Source organism: Neofelis nebulosa, chromosome 9 (assembly GCF_028018385.1).
Source record: "Neofelis nebulosa isolate mNeoNeb1 chromosome 9, mNeoNeb1.pri, whole genome shotgun sequence".
NCBI lineage: Eukaryota > Metazoa > Chordata > Mammalia > Carnivora > Felidae > Neofelis > Neofelis nebulosa.
Window position 1 is genome coordinate 31,308,537 of NC_080790.1, and position 12,386 is coordinate 31,320,922.

At 41.9% G+C, this 12,386-nt stretch overlaps 1 long non-coding RNA gene across 1 annotated transcript in view; it reads right to left on the reverse strand.

The window, feature by feature from the left end:
• Positions 1–12,386, reverse strand: part of LOC131484640 (uncharacterized) — a 57,805-nt gene that overhangs the window by 19,524 nt on the left and 25,895 nt on the right. Inside the window, exon 2 of the long non-coding RNA XR_009248362.1 lies at positions 3,250–3,490. This is a non-coding gene — a long non-coding RNA (uncharacterized LOC131484640). The remainder of the gene's footprint in view (positions 1–3,249; positions 3,491–12,386) is intronic.

Sequence of the window (12,386 nt, forward strand, 5' to 3'; positions counted from 1 at the left end):
TGCTTTGTGCTTACCTCTGTTTTCCAAATTTCTTTGGTAAGGATCTATAACAAAGGATTTCTTCTGTGGGAATATTATAATTAGAAAAAAATGTCTGTTAAGTTTAAAATTTTTTTAAGTGAAATAATTTTCTTTTCACTAGAACACTGATTTTCACTCATTGCTGCCAGGTATCAGAGGGTTCCACAAGGGATTTCTGGAAATTAAGTTGGGGACTAATGACAAGAGCCCTCACAGTGGCCTGTGCAACAATCCCCACAGACCTCTCCTCAGTGCCAATGAAATCTTAGGCTAAGAAACCATTCGGGAGGATTCTAAAATCTCTTGCCCTCAACTGCCTTCAAAATCACTGTATCCATGGCTGATGAGCAAAGCATAATATGTGCTTTGGGGACCATAAGGAGAACAAAAAGGTACAGATTCTTCTTAAGACAACACTTGTGATAATAATTATTTCTGCAGTCCTTGGCACACGTTGAATGCCTAATAAATATTGCGTAAATGAAGAGATGCTAGGCCAGGAAAAATTATTTGAAAATATTAAGCAGTGAAATCACTAATTTCTAAATACTCAGCACAATCCCTTCTTCCAATTATATTTAGTAGAGGACAGAATGAGTCTCATGCACTCTGCTTTTTCTGGCCTCATTCCTGGGTCTCCTGACCACCCAAGTATGCAGAGTTCTCCCACATTGGGAGTTGTCACAGATGAGAAGCACTTTCTTTTCTGTTGACCTTCTAGCCCCTGGTGATTCTGTCTCCTGATTATGGAAAGTACCCAGGAAACAGCATCACCAAAAAATTCACATTTTCAGCCTAAAAGCAGAACCCCATAGGAAAAACAACAACAACAACAACAACAACAACAAAACCCTGAAGGAATTTCAGGTCCAAAGTTACTCAGGTCAGAAGCTAAAATGAACTGGCCCACCCCACATTCTTCAAATAGGTAAAGACTAGAGTCTGCCAAATCCTGAGCAAGTATCTTTAAAAAAGAGCCCATCCAAGGGTACCCCGGTGTCCGTTCTGCTTTGAAGACAAACAGCCCCCCCATAATTAGAAACAGCCTTAATTACATGCCAGATGTCCATGCGTCCCTTCCAATTATTTTCAGAAACATCATAAAGATCCATTAATGACAGTGTGAAATGCCCTTAAAAAAAAATCTGTTCATCCTTATGAGTTAAGTCCGATAGGAAAATTGCAATCTGCTTATTCCTGCGAGTTGGGTTTTGTTTTTTGAGTTTTATGATGAGCATGTGTTTGACTTGAGCTTTTATCACCAGAAATACTATCACATATTTGGTTCAGTCACAAAGAGCAGTCTTACAAAAATTTTAACCAACTGTCTTCTATCACACAGACACACACACACACACACACACACACCTGAGTATACCCTGAGCACTTCCTAAAAATAATATGAACAATCAAAAGCTCTTGGAAGCACAGGGTCCGTATCACGAAGTGGTAGTTCTTCTGAACTCTGCCCTGCTCAAATCACTTGGGAATATACTGCCAAGTTCTAGAAACCACACTTGGCCCATTCAGGAAACCCCAGAAATTGGAATAAACAGCACAACCAGTATGGACTTCAGACTTCTTCAGGGCAGGGTCTGTGTCATGTCCCGTCTGGTACCCAGGGCCACTGGCACAGTGCCTTATACATAGAACATGATCAAAAATGTTTGTTGAGGGACACCTGGCTGGCTCAGCTGGTGGAGCATGCGACTCTCGATCTCAGGGTTGTGAGTTCAAGCCCCACGTTGGGCGTAGAGCTTACTTATAAATAAATAAATAAATAAATAAATAAATATTTGTAGAGTGATGTATAAGTAATGAATCCATATTTTAAGCATAACCGTCAAGAAGCACATATATTTAAGTTGGAAAATAAAAAATACAGAGGATGTGACAGCTCATTTCAAATACTTGAAGGGTTCACGTAGAGTACAGAGGAGGGACTTCCTCCTTTTGTTCTTTGGACCAGAACAAGGGCTACTTAGTGCAAACCACAGGTAGGCAGCATTGATCCATGTCGTCAATGTTTTGTGTATCTACCTTGGACAACTGTGGGGTGCTCGGGTACGTTCCAGGTACTTGAGTTTAGTGTGAGTATCACAGAGATTTGGAAGAAGACATTTGGGCTTGTGGACGAATTAATAATTTGTTCAAGAGACCTTTAGGGTGCGTGGTGCCAGATGATCCTGAGAGCAAGGTGTGTAGCTAACAAAAAGAGGCAGGGCTTCTTCCGTTCCAAAGCCTGCTGTCTATTCAGGAATGCAGATGAATAAACAGGTAATCATAGTACCGGGGGGGGGGGGGGGGGGGGGGGAGGGGGGAGGGCTGTGAAGGGCTATGATGGCCCTTGGATGCTCAGGAAACCCTGCAGGCTTAGATCAGGTGATAACACAGTGGAGTGGAGGGCAGAGGGGCGATGATTCAGCATGTGTAAATGCCCCAGGCCCCAGAGAAAGGACACCACGGAGAGCCCTCCACCACCTAAACCCTGAGTCTTGAAACCAACCACATTCGCCACCTTCCAGTTCCGTTCACTCTTGGCCTCCGGGAACCTTTTCAACCTTCTCCTGTGTTAATCCCGCAGCTCAGCCCTGATGGCTGAGTTTTTCTTTTCAGGTTCTGATTCTCATTGCTAAGGCTTATTTTGAGACTCAATGTCTATCTCGTTCCTGGTCTATCTCAGAGGGAATCAGGCCTCGGGCAGATACACAGGTCTCCAAGTTGAGAGGGAACTTGGGATATCTGATCTCAGCCAAGATGATCACTACACTAGGACTGGATGTAATATGCTGAAACCAAGAGCCAAGCTTCAAGGGAAGCTACACTCAACCCGACTAGACTGACATCTGAAAAGCAGCAGAGCAATGAAAATGTTCGGGAATTAGATCCTGGTGATGGTTACACAGTCTTGGGAATGTACTAAAAATCACAGAAGCGTACACCTTAAATTGGTGAATTTTATGGCATGTGAATTGTATCTCAATGATAATGATTTTTTTAAAAGCGACAAGAGATGGCCACTGTAGGAGACTGAGCTTAACCTCTAATTAAACTTGTATTTACTGGAAGGGGAAGTATTTGTCTTTAGATGTACTTTTGCCACCTTTAGAAATTCCTGACAACCTATAGCCCTTTTAAGGCATGAAAAAAAATGGATTAGTGCTGACTCTATACACAGTGTATTAATTAATAACTAAATAATTATATGTTGTCAGATTCATGACTTACCCTTTTAAACAAGCTTTCGTATTTGTCATCATGGGCGGCACTGAATTGTAGAAAATCACCTGGGGAGGATCTGAAGCTTCGTGCTGACTTCGCCATTCACCAAGACCTGGCGGGGGGCCAGGTGTCACAGAACCTCTGGGTCTCTTTTTCCTCAGCTCTGACATGAGGGGTTAGACTCAGTAGGCCCAGTTTGGCCCCAGGATCCTGTGTCTCTCCAACTTGCAAAATCTTCAGAACAACCCTGAAAGGTAAGTAAGCAAAGGGTTTTTGTCCATTTAAAAAACTAAGGACCAGGACTGATTAGTGTTGGAATCAGGACCTGAAGTGAGTTCACCTGAGTTCTAGTCCAATATTTCTTCCAGTGCAAGAGAAATGTGGGCCCTCCATCCCAAGAATTTTCCATCTAAGGTTATTCAGCTGGTGAGGGTTGGAGACAAGATCATAGGCTCTGGAGAGAGAAATCAGGGGAGGCAGAAACATCTGGAAGGGCCAGTGGGACCTGGGTCATGGCCACTGTGGAGGAGGTAAGTCAGGAGAGGTTGTTGGCTGAGGAATTTCATCCCCAAGAGCACCAGGAAAGTGAGAGTTGCCGGGAAACCCTGAGTTTTCCAACTTGGCAATCAGTACACAACTGAGTTTTTATAGGAAATTGCTCAGTTCTTTGGAAATTTTGTGTGGTATAAAGATGGACTTGAATTCTATATATGTGCTTAGCAAGAGGCAGAAACATTTTGGAACCCCTGCCTTTGGGAGGTTTGCTTGCATCATTATTATAATTACTTTCAGTAGAACTGTGTAATATGAAATTCTATTGCTAAAAGCAGTTTAATTTTCTGATCTTTGTGACTTCTTAATCACAAGTAAAACCCAAGCAGAGGGAAAGTGGAATGCAAAAAGCAGTTTATTCTGAATCAAAAAAATTAGGTCATGGGCTGGCATCCAGCTAACTGGCTGTGTCCTTAGACAATTCCCTTGGTCTCTCAGATCTGCAGCTTCCTCACCTGCAAATAAAGGAATTTGAGGAGATTATCTTTTAAGCCCAGTTCAGCTCTAGAATGCTATGATCAGATACCATATATCTGGTACCTTGACCACATCCTTCCTCCTAAATCTTGGGGATCAGTCTCCTCCAGCCTGTACGTATCACCCTTATTCCTCTTTGCCCTGGGAGGAGAAAGGCCAGCACTGTCTGGTGCCACTTCTAAGAAACAGCTATAACAGGTGACACCCAGTGTCTCTCCCATGACTGTCTGCACTGCTAAGGCAAGTTACCTTGGAGCAACATACTGAGGTGGACCTTGGCTAGAAAGCCAGTATAGTGCATAGGCTCTGAAGTCAGACAGACCTGGGTTGAATCCTGAATCTGCCACATACTAGTGACCGTGGGCAGGCAAGTTCCTCCCCTGGTATCTAGTGAGCACTGCGTGAAGGTAAGCTGTGTAGGCCTCTGTTACGGAGGGACAGAACAACCGTATACAACCATAGCGAGATGGGAAAGGTCACACAGGCCGGATTTCTAAGAGGAAATGCCATGCCTCTTTTCTCCAACATCTCTGGCAAAGTTGTCACCCAAAGGTAACAGGCCCAGCCAGTCATGGAGGGGAGGGAAGTGAACTCCATCCAAAAGGAAGAACGTTTGACTTGACATTTGAATGAGTTACTTTAATTCTTATGAAGGAGCGGTGCAAGAGAAAGGCAAAGAAAGCGAGGGGGTAGATAAGAATCGAAGGAACAAGAAACAATAAGTGGTGAATGAGGTTGATGCTGATAATTTCTGTTTTATGATAAAAGGCATTTCTGCAGAGGGGCCTGACGGACTGTGTTCCGACAGCAAGTCAGACGCTAAGTCCAACGCTAAGTCGTCTGGGAGGTCATAAGTTAACAGCTCTGCTCGGAAAGCAGGAAGGCTGGAGGACAAAGGGAGGGAGAGCTGCTGAGCCCCCGGACAACAGAGCTCAGCTTGGTGGGGAACAAAGGCGCTCGCCAGCGCCATCTCCCCCGCCCATCCCCCAGCCAAAATCCCAAAGAGAACCAGTTCCTGCCAGGGAACTTGCTCGCTCCGCGCAAACACCCAACTCTGTGCTTCTGCGGAGCCAAACCTCCGGCAGCGGATCTGACTCCCTCCCGCTGCCACAGGGCACCTCCTGAAGTGGATCACCTAAGGAGAAGCCAGCTAAGCCTGCCCCTCCTGCCCCCGTGCACCTTGCCTACCCACCCCAGCTAATACGTTAGATCCCCAGCACCACAAGCCTGGCAGTGTGCAAGTAGCCCAGACGGGCCACGCCACCCCACAGTGAATCCCGCCCCTAGGAGAGGGGAAGAGAAGGCACACACCAGTCTGACTGTGGCCCCAGCGGTGGGCTGGGGGCAGACATCAGGTCGGACTGCGGCCCCGCCCACCAACTCCAGTTACACACCACAGCACAGGGGAAGTGCCCTGCAGGTCCTCACCACTCCAGGGACTATCCAAAATGACCAAAGGAAGAATTCCCCTCAGAAGACTCTCCAGGAAATAACAACAGCTAATGAACTGATCAAAAAGGATTTAAATAATATAACAGAAAGTGAATTTAGAATAATAGTCATAAAATTAATCGCTGGGCTTGAAAACAGTATACAGGACAGCAGAGAATCTCTTGCCACAGAGATCAAGGGACTAAGGAACAGTCACGAGGAGCTGAAAAGCGCTTTAAACGAAATGCAAAACAAAATGGAAACGACGACAGCTCGGATTGAAGAGGCAGAGGAGAGAATAGGTGAACTAGAAGATAAAGTTATGGAAAAAGAGGAAGCTGAGAGAGAGATAAAAAAAAACCAGGAGTATGAGGGAAAAATTAGAGAACTAAGTGATACACTAAAAAGAAATAACATACGCATAATTGGTATCCCAGAGGAGGAAGAGAGAGGGAAAGGTGCTGAAGGGGTACTTGAAGAAATTATAGCTGAGAACTTCCCTGAACTGGGGAAGAAAAAAGGCATTGAAATCCAAGAGGCACAGAGAACTCCCTTCAGACGTAACTTGAATCGATCTTCTGCACGACATATCATAGTGAAACTGGCAAAATACAAGGATAAAGAGAAAATTCTGAAAGCAGCAAGGGATAAACGTGCCCTCACATATAAAGGGAGACCTATAAGACTCGTGACTGATCTCTCTTTTGAAACTTGGCAGGCCAGAAAGGATTGGCACGATATCTTCAGTGTGCTAAACAGAAAAAATATGCAGCCGAGAATCCTTTATCCAGCAAGTCTGTCATTGAGAATAGAAGGAGAGATAAAGGTCTTCCCAAACAAAAACTGAAGGAATTTGTCACCACTAAACCAGCCCTACAAGAGATCCTAAGGGGGATCCTGTGAGACAAAGTACCAGAGACATCACTACAAGCATAAAACATACAGACATCACAATGACTCTAAACCCGTATCTTTCTATAATAACACTGAATGTAAATGGGTTAAATGCGCCAACCAAAAGACATAGGCTATCAGAATGGATAAAAAAAACAAGACCCATCTATTTGCTGTCTACAAGAGACTCATTTTAGATCTGAGGACACCTTTAGATTGAGAGTGAGGGGATGGAGAACTATTTATCATGCTACTGGAAGCCAAAAGAAAGCTGGAGTAGCCATACTTATATCAGACAAACTAGACTTTAAATTAAAGGCTATAACAAGAGATGAAGAAGGGCATTATATAATAATTACAGGGTCTATCCGTCAGGAAGAGCTAACAATTATAAATGTCTATGCGCCGAATACCGGAGCCCCCAAATATATAAAACAATTACTCACAAACATAAGCAACCTTATTGATAAGAATGTGGTCATTGCAGGGGACTTTAACACCCCACTTACAGAAATGGATAGATCATCTAGACACACAGTCAATAAAGAAACAAGGGCCCTGAATGATACATTGGATCAGATGGACTTGACAGATATATTTAGAACTCTGCATCCCAAAGCAACAGAATATACTTTCTTCTCGAGTGCACATGGAACATTCTCCAAGATAGATCATATACTGGGTCACAAAACAGCCCTTCATAAGTTTACAAGAATTGAAATTATACCATGCATACTTTCAGACCACAATGCTATGAAGCTTGAAATCAACCACAGGAAAAAGTCTGGAAAGCCTCTAAAAGCATGCAGGTTAAAGAACACCCTACTAACGAATGAGTGGGTCAACCAGGAAATTAGAGAAGAAATTAAAAAATATATGGAAACAAACAAAAATGAAAATACAACAATCCAAATTCTTTGGGACGCAGCGAAGGCAGTCCGGAGAGGAAAATACATTGCAATCCAGGCCTATCTCAAGAAACAAGAAAAATCCCAAATACAAAATCTAACAGCACACCTAAAGGAAATAGAAGCAGAAGAGCAAAGGCAGCCTAAACCCAGCAGAAGAAGAGAAATAATAAAGATCAGAGCAGAAATGAACAATATAGAATCTAAAAAAACTGTAGAGCAGATCAGTGAAACCAAGAGTTGGTTTTTTGAAAAAATAAACAAAATTGACAAACCTCTAGCCAGGCTTCTCAAAAAGAAAAGGGAGATGACCCAAATAGATAAAATCATGAATGAAAATGGAATTATTACAACCAATCCCTCAGAGATACAAACAATTATCAGGGAATACTATGAAAAATTATATGCCAACAAATTGGACAACCTGGAAGAAATGGACAAATTCCTAAACACCCACACTCTTCCAAAACTCAATCAGGAGGAAATAGAAAGCTTGAACAGACCCATAACCAGCGAAGAAATTGAATCGGTTATCAAAAATCTCCCAACAAATAAGAGTCCAGGACCAGATGGCTTCCCAGGGGAGTTCTACCAGACGTTTAAAGCAGAGATAATACCTATCCTTCTCAAGCTATTCCAAGAAATAGAAAGGGAAGGAAAACTTCCAGACTCATTCTATGAAGCCAGTATTACTTTGATTCCTAAACCAGACAGAGACCCAGTAAAAAAAGAGAACTACAGGCCAATATCCCTGGTGAATATGGATGCAAAAATTCTCAATAAGATACTAGCAAATCGAATTCAACAGCATATAAAAAGAATTATTCACCATGATCAAGTGGGATTCATTCCTGGGATGCAGGGCTGGTTCAACATTCGCAAATCGATCAACGTGATACATCACATTAACAAAAAAAAAGAGAAGAACCATATGATCCTGTCAATCGATGCAGAAAAGGCCTTTGACAAAATCCAGCACCCTTTCTTAATAAAAACCCTTGAGAAAGTCAGGATAGAAGGAACATACTTAAAGATCATAAAAGCCATTTATGAAAAGCCCACAGCTAACATCATCCTCAACGGGGAAAAACTGAGAGCTTTTTCCCTGAGATCAGGAACACGACAGGGATGCCCGCTCTCACCGCTGTTATTTAACATAGTGCTGGAAGTTCTAACATCAGCAATCAGACAACAAAAGGAAATCAGGGGCGCCTGGGTGGCGCAGTCGGTTAAGCGTCCGACTTCAGCCAGGTCACGATCTCACGGCCTGTGAGTTCGAGCCCCGCGTCAGGCCCTGGGCTGATGGCTCGGAGCCTGGAGCCTGTTTCCGATTCTGTGTCTCCCTCTCTCTCTGCCCCTCCCCCGTTCATGCTCTGTCTCTCTCTGTCCCAAAAAATAAATAAAAAGCGTTGAAAAAAAAATTTTAAATAAAAACAAAAGGAAATCAAAGGCATCAAAATTGGCAAAGATGAAGTCAAGCTTTTGCTTTTTGCAGATGACATGATATTATACATGGAAAATCCGATAGACTCCACCAAAAGTCTGCTAGAACTGATACATGAATTCAGCAAAGTTGCAGGATACAAAATCAATGTACAGAAATCAGTTGCATTCTTATATACTAACAATGAAGCCACAGAAAGACAAATAAAGAAACTGATTCCATTCACAATTGCACCAAGAAGCATAAAATACCTAGGAATAAATCTAACCAAAGATGTAAAAGATCTGTATGCTGAAAACTATAGAAAGCTTATGAGGGTAATTGAAGAAGATATAAAGAAATGGAAAGACATTCCCTGCTCATGGATTGGAAGAATAAATATTGTCAAAATGTCAATACTACCCAAAGCTATCTACACATTCAATGCAATCCCAATCAAAATTGCACCAGCATTCTTCTCGAAACTAGAACAAGCAATCCTAAAATTCATATGGAACCACAAAAGGCCCCGAATAGCCAAAGTAATTTTGAAGAAGAAGACCAAAGCAGGAGGCATCACAATCCCAGACTTTAGCCTCTACTACAAAGCTATCATCATCAAGACAGCATGGTATTGGCATAAAAACAGACACATAGACCAATGGAATAGAATAGAAACCCCAGAACTAGACCCACAAACATATGGCCAACTCATCTTTGACAAAGCAGGAAAGAGCATCCAATGGAAAAAAGACAGTCTCTTTAACAAATGGTGCTGGGAGAACTGGACAGCAACATGCAGAAGGTTGAAACTAGACCACTTTCTCACACCATTCACAAAAATAAACTCAAAATGGATAAAGGACCTGAATGTGAGACAGGAAACCATCAAAACCTTAGAGGAGAAAGCAGGAAAAGACCTCTCTGACCTCAGCCATAGCAATCTCTTACTCGGCACATCCCCAAAGGCAAGGGAATTAAAAGCAAAAGTGAATTACTGGGACCTTATGAAGATAAAAAGCTTCTGCACAGCAAAGGAAACAACCAACAAAACCAAAAGGCAACCAACGGAATGGGAAAAGATATTTGCAAATGACATATCGGACAAAGGGCTAGTATCCAAAATCTATAAAGAGCTCACCAAACTCCACACCCGAAAAACAAATAACCCAGTGAAGAAATGGGCAGAAAACATGAATAGACACTTCTCTAAAGAAGACATCCGGATGGCCAACAGGCACATGAAAAGATGTTCAATGTCGCTCCTTATCAGGGAAATACAAATCAAAACCACACTCAGATATCACCTCACGCCAGTCAGAGTGGCCAAAATGAACAAATCAGGAGACTATAGATGCTGGAGAGGATGTGGAGAAACAGGAACCCTCTTGCACTGTTGGTGGGAATGCAAATTGGTGCAGCCGCTCTGGAAAGCAGTGTGGAGGTTCCTCAGAAAATTAAAAATAGACCTACCCTATGACCCAGCAATAGCACTGCTAGGAATTTACCCAAGGGATACAGGAGTACTGATGCATAGGGGCACTTGTACCCCAATGTTTATAGCAGCACTCTCAACAATAGCCAAATTATGGAAAGAGCCTAAATGTCCATCAACTGATGAATGGATAAAGAAATTGTGGTTTATATACACAATGGAATACTACGTGGCAATGAGAAAAAATGAGATATGGCCTTTTGTAGCAACGTGGATGGAACTGGAGAGTGTGATGCTAAGTGAAATAAGCCATACAGAGAAAGACAGATACCATATGGTTTCACTCTTATGTGGATCCTGAGAAACGTAACAGAAACCCATGGGGGAGGGGAAGGAAAAAAAAAAAAAAGAGGTTAGAGTGGGAGAGAGCCAAAGCATAAGAGACTGTTAAAAACTGAGAACAAACTGAGGGTTGATGGGGGGTGGGAGGGAGGGCAGGGTGGGTGATGGGTATTGAGGAGGGCACCTTTTGGGATGAGCACTGGGTGTTGTATGGAAACCAATTTGACAGTAAATTTCCTATATTAAAATAAATAAATAGATAAATAAATAAATAAATAAATAAAGGCATTTCTAAGCGACTTCTAACCATTTTTATCAAGAAGAAGGAATGAATTAGCTAACTTATGTTCCACTTAGAAATGCATGTGTATTTTCTCTGCATGTGGAATTTGTTTAAAAATTAGGCATTGCACGTTTTAAAATATATGGATATATTCTGGACACACACAATCCATCTGATATCATCTTTCTTCTTCTCTTCCACGTACCATTGCTTTTCCTGCCAGCTTCAGACTCAGAGCAGATACTGCACCTGGTAGTTTGACACCTGCTAGTTTGTCAACCGTTGTGGAATAGCCTAGCAACTCAGAGTCTAAGACGAGTCCAGGCAGGCCTGCAGCTGCCACACTGTGATGCATTAAAACTACAACAAGTGGCTAAAACATGAGCTCTGGATCCAGATGTCCTTGGCTCAGAGTTTTACTCCATCATTTCCTAGACGTGTGACTACGGCAATGACTTACTTTTTTAAGACTCAGTTTCTACATCTGTGAAGTGAGGCTAATAATAATACTCGTCTTAAAGGGCTGAAGATTGAATGAGACGGTATATGAAAAGCATTAGCCCAATACACACCAATAATGTTCAATACATAGTTAATTACTAGGTTTTTTTTCTTTTTCTGGGAACCCTGAGATATAGACCTTTATGATCGGTCCCAAGTTCAAGGATACGGGTAAATGTAAATGTAAGATTGTGGAGGAGATGGGTTTTAAAGGATATATGCCATGACCCCTACTTTATATCCATTTAATACCTACTGTCCACTGGAATCCTAGAAGACAAAAAAAAATTTTTTTGTAACAATCAGGAACATGATAGCACTATCAAAAGTATATTCATTTAGTCAGGCACATTGTAAAATCACAAGTAATAATTTTATTTGGCCACAATTTAAGAGAGGAAATTTCCTGTAAGAGGAAGTAAATAAAAGCAAACAAAACAAAACAAAAAAACAAAAAAACCAACCCAACATTGAATGACATCTATGGAAGAACCACTAATCCAATTTTTTTCAAAACTTTTTCATTGGGGTAAAATATATAATAACGTAAAAGTTACCATTTTAACCATTTAAGCATACAGTTCAGTGGGATTAAGTACATCCCTATTGTCACACAACCATCATCACCATCCATCTCCAGAACTCTTCATCTTACAAAACTGAAACTCTATACCCATTAAATAATAACCCCCTATAACCCTTCCCCCACCAGCCCCTGGCAACCACCATTCTACGTTCTGTCTCTGTGATTTTGACTAATTTTAGTACCTCATATATGTGGAATTATACACTATTTGTGTTCTTGTGATTGGCTTATTTCATTCAATGTCCTAAAGTTTCAGCCATGTTGTAGCATGCATCAGAATTTCTTTCCTTTGTAAGGCTGAGTAGTATTCC